The sequence below is a fragment of the Salvelinus fontinalis genome, chromosome 29, assembly GCF_029448725.1.
Source record: "Salvelinus fontinalis isolate EN_2023a chromosome 29, ASM2944872v1, whole genome shotgun sequence".
NCBI classification, from domain to species: Eukaryota; Metazoa; Chordata; class Actinopteri; order Salmoniformes; family Salmonidae; genus Salvelinus; species Salvelinus fontinalis.
This window is the reverse complement of record NC_074693.1, coordinates 4092606-4100985: the sequence shown is the minus strand read 5'-3', so window position 1 is coordinate 4100985 and position 8380 is coordinate 4092606.

The window sequence follows — 8380 nt, the reverse complement described above, 5'->3', positions numbered from 1 at the left end:
AATGAGCCTGGCTAGAGGACTGGCTGCTTCATCACTCAGACCTGAATGAGCCTGGCTAGAGGACTGGCTGCTTCATCACTGAGACCTGAATGAGCCTGGCTAGAGGACTGGCTGCTTCATCACTCAGACCTGAATGAGCCTGGCTAGAGGACTGGCTGCTTCATCACTCAGACCTGAATGAGCCTGGCTAGAGGACTGGCTGCTTCATCACTCAGACCTGAATGAGCCTGGCTAGAGGACTGGCTGCTTCATCACTCAGACCAGAATGAGCCTGGCTAGAGGACTGGCTGCTTCATCACTCAGACCTGAATGAGCCTGGCTAGAGGACTGGCTGCTTCATCACTCAGACCTGAATGAGCCTGGCTAGAGGACTGGTAGCTTCATCACTCAGACCTGAATGAGCCTGGCTAGAGGACTAGATGTTTAATCACTGAGACCTGAATGAGCCTGGCTAGAGGACTTTAGCTTCATCACATAGACACTATTAATGACACCTTACATCAGCCTCGTGAACTGTGGAATATTTTAATAGACTTTGGCTCAAAAACTCCCCATACGGTAAAATCCTGTAGTATTGGCCTGTATATTGATGATGATATGGTAAAATCCTGTAGTATTGGCCTGTATTTTGATGATGTGGTAAAATCATGTAGTATTGGCCTGGATATTGATGATGATACGGTAAAATCCTGTAGTATTGGCCTGGATATTGATGATGATATGGTAAAATCCTGTAGTATTGGCCTGGATATTGATGATGATATGGTAAAATCCTGTAGTATTGGCCTGGATATTGATGATGATATGGTAAAATCCTGTAGTATTGGCCTGTATATTGATGATGATATGGTAAAATCCTGTAGTATTGGTCTGGATATTGATGATGATACGATAAAATCCTGTAGTATTGGCCTGGATATTGATGATGATATGGTAAAATCCTGTAGTATTGGCCTGGATATTGATGATGATATGGTAAAATCCTGTAGTATTGGCCTGGATATTGATGATGATACGGTAAAATCCTGTAGTATTGGCCTGGATATTGATGATGATATGGTAAAATCCTGTAGTATTGGCCTGGATATTGATGATGATATGGTAAAATCCTGTAGTATTGGCCTGGATATTGATGATGATACGGTAAAATCCTGTAGTATTGGCCTGGATATTGATGATGATATGGTAAAATCCTGTAGTATTGGCCTGGATATTGATGATGTGTCATGTTATGACCAGGCAGAGGTTGCTAATTATTTTAACCCAGTTTTAACCACTACAGCCTCATCTCTGGTTAAGAAGTTACCTGCTCTGGACACTATGACCAGTCTTTCATTATCAACTTTCACCACAGCAAAGGATGACTAATGATTTGTTTGAGCTGTGCCTGGTAACAGAGGACAACGTTTCCAATCTACTATGCTTAATGAGCACCAACAAAGCAACTGGGCTGGATAACCTTCCTTCAAGATTCATAAAGGATAACGCTCGTGTCGCTGCTAGAATGATAACTCATATTGTAAACCTTTATATTACTAGTGGTACGTTCCCCAAGGATCTCTAAACAGCCCGGATAGTTCCACTCCACAAGAAGAGCAGTGGAACAAATGTAGGAAACTACAGGCCTGTGTTGATCCTCAGAACCTCATCCAAAGTTGTTGAGAGATGAGTTTTTAACAACTTGAGGAATACTTTCTGGAGAACAATCTGGCTCTATGAACTCCGGTCTGGCTCTATGAACTCCAGTCTGGCTCTATGAACTCCAGTCTGGCTCTATGAACTCCAGTCTGGCTTTATGAACTCCGGTCTGGCTCTATGAACTCCAGTCTGGCTCTATGATCTCCAGTCTGGCTCTATGAACTCCAGTCTGGTTCAATGAACTCCAGTCTGGCTCTATGAACTCCAGTCTGGCTCTATGAACTCCAGTCTGGCTCTATGAACTCCAGTCTGGCTCTATGAACTCCAGTCTGGCTCTATGAACTCCAGTCTGGCTCTATGAACTCCAGTCTGACTCTATGATCTCCAGTCTGGCTCTATGAACTCCAGTCTGGCTCTATGAACTCCAATCTGGCTCTATGAACTCCAGTCTGGCTCTATGAACTCCAGTCTGGCTCTATGAACTCCAGTCTGGCTCTATGATCTCCAGTCTGGCTCTATGAACTCCAGTCTGGCTCTATGAACTCCAGTCTGGCTCTATGAACTCCAGTCTGGCTCTATGATCTCCAGTCTGGCTCTATGAACTCCAGTCTGGCTCTATGATCTCCAGTCTGGCTCTATGAACTCCAGTCTGGCTCTATGAACTCCAGTCTGGCTCTATGAACTCCAGTCTGGCTCTATGAACTCCGGTCTGGCTCTATGAACTCCAGTCTGGCTCTATGAACTCCAGTCTGGCTCTATGAACTTCAGTCTGGCTCTATGAACTTCAGTCTGGCTCTATGAACTCCAGTCTGGCTCTATGAACTCCGGTCTGGCTCTATGAACTCCAGTCTGGCTCCAAGAACTCCAGTCTGGCTCTATGAACTCCAGTCTGGCTCTATGATCTCCAGTCTGGCTCTATGAACTCCAGTCTGGCTCTATGAACTCCAGTCTGGCTCTATGAACTCCAGTCTGGCTCTATGAACTCCAGTCTGGCTCTATGATCTCCAGTCTGGCTCTATGATCTCCAGTCTGGCTCTATGAACTCCAGTCTGGCTCTATGAACTCCAGTCTGGCTCTATGAACTCCAGTCTGGCTCTATGAACTCCAGTCTGGCTCTATGATCTCCAGTCTGGCTTTATGAACTCCAGTCTGGCTCTATGAACTCCAGTCTGGCTCTATGAACTCCGGTCTGGCTCTATGAACTCCGGTCTGGCTCTATGAACTCCGGTCTGGCTCTATGAACTCCAGTCTGACTTTAGAACAGCTCATTCCACTGAAACTTGCCTTATCCACCTTTTTGACCACATTAAGCAGGAACGTGAGAACTGGAACTATACAGTTATGCTCATGAAAGCTTGTGAGTTGATGAAACTGAAATGCATAGGTCTAAATGATGTAGCAGTGAATTGGTTTAGGTCTTATCTGACCAATAGAACAGAAGTATGTAATGTTGGTGATGTCAGAGGCCAAATAAATATCCTGTGGAGTACCACAGGGATCCATTTTAGGGCCTCTCTCATTTCTAATCTACGTCAATGATATGCCAGATACAGTAAAGTGAAACTCCTGCTTTCTGCTGATGACTCAGCCATACTGGTACAGTTTACATAGAGGAGACCCTGAGCAAGGAAATGCCTCTTGTTAGAGTTTGTTAGAGATTGGTTGACTGACAAATTGTCACTACATTTGGGAAAACCATTTGGGAAAACCAGAATTTAATTTGTTTGGAACAAAAAGTAGATTGCTTAGGGCTGACAAGATAAAGGTAAATGCTGAATGTCGTCCCCCCCCAGGACCCACATAATGTTATCAGGTATATGCTGAATGTCCCCCCCCCCCAGGACCCACATAATGTTATCAGGTATATGCTGAATGTCCCCCCCCCCAGGACCCACATAATGTTATCAGGTATATGCTGAATGTCCCCCCCAGGACCCACATAATGTTATCAGGTATGTGCTGAATGTCCCCCCCAGTACCCACATAATGTTATCAGGTATATGCTGAATGTCCCCCCCCCCCTCCAGGACCCACATAATGTTATCAGGTATATGCTGAATGTCCCCCCCCCCCCTCCAGGACCCACATAATGTTATCAGGTATATGCTGAATGTCCCCCCCCAGGACCCACATAATGTTATCAGGTATATGCTGAATGTCCCCCCCAGTACCCACATAATGTTATCAGGTAAATGCTGAATGTCCCCCCCCCAGGACCCACATAATGTTATCAGGTATATGCTGAATGTCCCCCCCCCCCCCCCCCAGGACCCACATAATGTTATCAGGTATATGCTGAATGTCCCCCCCCAGGACCCACATAATGTTATCAGGTATATGCTGAATTCCCCCCCCCCCCCCCCCCCCCCCCCTCCAGGACCCACATAATGTTATCAGGTATATGCTGAATGCCCCCCCCCCCCCCCCCCAGGACCCACATAATGTTATCAGGTATATGCTGAATGTCCCCCCCCCCAGGACCCACATAATGTTATCAGGTATATGCTGAATGTCCCCCCCCCCCCCCCAGGACCCACATAATGTTATCAGGTATATGCTGAATGTCCCCCCCCCCCCCCCCCAGGACCCACATAATGTTATCAGGTATATGCTGAATGTCCCCCCCAGTACCCACATAATGTTATCAGGTATATGCTGAATGTCCCCCCCCCCCCAGGACCCACATAATGTTATCAGGTATATGCTGAATGTCCCCCCCCCCCCAGGACCCACATAATGTTATCAGGTATATGCTGAATGTCCCCCCCCCAGGACCCACATAATGTTATCAGGTATATGCTGAATGTCCCCCCCCCCCAGGACCCACATAATGTTATCAGGTATATGCTGATTGTCCCCCCCCCCCCCCAGGAACCACATAATGTTATCAGGTATATGCTGAATGTCCCCCCCCCCCCCAGGAACCACATAATGTTATCAGGTATATGCTGAATGTCCCCCCCAGGACCCACATAATGTTATCAGGTATATGCTGAATGTCCCCCCCAGGACCCACATAATGTTATCAGGTATATGCTGAATGTTCCCCCAGGACCCACATAATGTTATCAGGTATATGCTGAATGTCCCCCCCCCAGGACCCACATAATGTTATCAGGTATATGCTGAATGTCCCCCCCAGTACCCACATAATGTTATCAGGTATATGCTGAATGTCCCCCCTAGGACCCACATAATGTTATCAGGTATATGCTGAATGTCCCCCCCCCCCCCCCAGGACCCACATAATGTTATCAGGTATATGCTGAATGTCCCCCCCCAGGACCCACATAATGTTATCAGGTATATGCTGAATGTCCCCCCCAGTACCCACATAATGTCACCAGGTATATGCTGAATGTCCCCCCAGGACCCACAGAGGAGTACAGGAGTCCCGGGAGGTGGGCTCGTTGTCTTTGGAGTCCAGACTGGACCAACTTAATTATATGTATGACATCTTAAATGATCGTTATATTTTGATTTCATCTGACCATATGACATTCTCCCAATCTTCTTCTGGATCATCCAAATGCTCTCTAGCAAACTTCAGACGGGCCTGGACATGTACTGGCTTAAGCAGGGGGACACGTCTGGCACTGCAGGATTTGAGTCCCTGGCAGCGTGGTGTGTTACTGATGGTAGGCCTTGTTACTTTGGTCCCAGCTCTCTGCAGGTCATTCACTAGGTCCCCCCGTGTGGCACGTTTAAACATGTCAATATAAATGAATGTATTTATGTTAATTTGTAATTTAGTCTTGCCTTTTAATCATTATATGTGTTATTGTTTTTACCATCGACGACCACTTTGGAAACAACCGTTTTAATTAATACCTTTCAGTGATATCCTCTGGTTCCACATTTTATATTTTGTTGTAGATGTATCTGTTTCCCAAAATAAATTTGATAAAAAAGAGTAATGGCTTCTACATCACTGAGCTCACATCACCAGGCAGGTGTGGAAACTGGCAGAATGGGTCTGGCTAGAGGATTAGCTGCTTCATCACTCAGACCAGAATGAGCCTGGCTAGAGGACTGGCTGCTTCATCACTCAGACCTGAATGAGCCTGGCTAGAGGATTAGCTGCTTCATCACTCAGACCAGAATGAGCCTGGCTAGAGGACTGGCTGCTTCATCACTCAGACCTGAATGAGCCTGGCTAGAGGACTGGCTGCTTCACCACTCAGACCTGAATGAGCCTGGCTAGAGGACTGGCTGCTTCACCACTCAGACCTGAATGAGCCTGGCTAGAGGACTGGCTGCTTCATCACTCAGACCTGAATGAGCCTGGCTAGAGGACTGGCTGCTTCATCACTGAGACCTGAATGAGCCTGGCTAGAGGATTAGCTGCTTCATCACTCAGACCAGAATGAGCCTGGCTGCTTCATCACTGAGACCTGAATGAGCCTGGCTAGAGGACTGGCTGCTTCATCACTGAGACCTGAATGAGCCTGGCTAGAGGACTGGCTGCTTCATCACTCAGACCTGAATGAGCCTGGCTAGAGGACTGGCTGCTTCATCACTGAGACCTGAATGAGCCTGGCTAGAGGACTGGCTGCTTCATCACTCAGACCTGAATGAGCCTGGCTAGAGGATTAGCTGCTTCATCACTCAGACCTGAATGCGCCTGGCTAGAGGACTGGCTGCTTCACCACTCAGACCTGAATGAGCCTGGCTAGAGGACTGGCTGCTTCACCACTCAGACCTGAATGAGCCTGGCTAGAGGACTGGCTGCTTCATCACTCAGACCTGAATGAGCCTGGCTAGAAGACTGGCTGCTTCATCACTCAGACCTGAATGAGCCTGGCTAGAGGATTAGCTGCTTCATCACTCAGATCTGAATGCGCCTGGCTAGAGGACTGGCTGCTTCACCACTCAGACCTGAATGAGCCTGGCTAGAGGACTGGCTGCTTCACCACTCAGACCTGAATGAGCCTGGCTAGAGGACTGGCTGCTTCATGACTCAGACCTGAATGAGCCTGGCTAGAAGACTGGCTGCTTCATCACTCAGACCTGAATGAGCCTGGCTAGAGGACTGGCTGCTTCACCACTCAGACCTGAATGAGCCTGGCTAGGAGACTGGCTGCTTCATCACTCAGACCTGAATGAGCCTGGCTAGAGGACTCGTGTGTGTGTGTGTGTGTGTGTGTGTGTGTGTGTGTGTGTGTGTGTGTGTGTGTGTGTGTGTGTGTGTGTGTGTGTGTGTGTGTGTGTGTGTGTGTGTGTGTGTGTGTGTGTGTAACTGAGTCCAACAGCTCAACTAAACTGTAAAATAATATTTGTGCTGTAAAATAATATTTGATTCCATAATTCAACAGAAAGTATTTTTAAAGCGTTTTATGAAGTGGCATAATAATAACACTTATATAATTTGGTGTTTGTTAGGTCTGAGATATACACAGTACATTATACATGTACACACACACACACACACACACACACACACACACACACACACACACACACACACACACACACACACACACACACACACACACACACACACACACACACACACACACACACACACACACACACACACATTTATACACAGCTCAGAGGGAACCTGAAAGCTTGCTTGTAGGAAACAACATTTGGACTGCAGCTGAAAAAAATCTGTCAGAGGTAAAGTAGAAAGGTTAGAGTTGGAGTTAGGGTCAGGGTTAGATTTAGGGTCAGGGTTAGATTTAGGGTCAGGGTTAAGGTCAGGGTTAGAGTTAGGGTTAGAGTTAGGGTTAGGGTCAGGGTCAGAGTTAAGGTCAGGGTTAAGGTCAGGGTTAGCGTAGGGTCAGTGTTAAGGTCAGGGTTAGGGTAGAAACAGAGATACAATTTAAAACAGTAGATGATGGTCTGATACAGCTTTAGTAGTTGATGGTCTGATACAGCTTTAGTAGTTGATGGTCTGATACAGCTTTAGTAGTTGATGGTCTGATACAGCTTTAGTAGATGATGGTCTGATACAGCCTTAGTAGATGTTGATGGTCTGATACAGCTTTAGTAGATGATGATGGTCTGATACAGCTTTAGTAGATGATGGCCTGATGCAGCTTTAGTAGTTGATGATGGTCTGATACAGCTTTAGTAGATGATGATGGTCTGATACAGCTTTAGTCGATGATGATGGTCTGATACAGCTTTAGTAGATGATGATGGTCTGATATAGCTTTAGTAGATGATGGTCTGATACAGCTTTAGTAGATGATGATGGTCTGATACAGCTTTAGTAGTTGATGGCCTGATACAGCTTTAGTAGATGATGGTCTGATACAGCTTTAGTAGATGATGGTCTGATACAGCTTTAGTAGTTGATGGCCTGATACAGCTTTAGTAGGTGATGATGGTCTGATACAGCTTTAGTAGATGATGATGGTCTGATACAGCTTTAGTAGATGATGGCCTGATACAGCTTTAGTAGGTGATGATGGTCTGATACAGCTTTAGTAGATGATGATGGTCTGATACAGCTTTAGTAGATGATGATGGTCTGATACAGCTTTAGTAGATGATGATGGTCTGATACAGCTTTAGTAGTTGATGGTCTGATACAGCTTTAGTAGATGATGATGGTCTGATACAGCTTTAGTAGATGATGATGGTCTGATACAGCTTTAGTAGATGATGATGGTCTGATACAGCTTTAGTCGATGATGATGGTCTGATACAGCTTTAGTCGATGATGATGGTCTGATACAGCTTTAGTAGATGATGATGGTCTGATACAGCTTTAGTAGATGATGATGGTCTG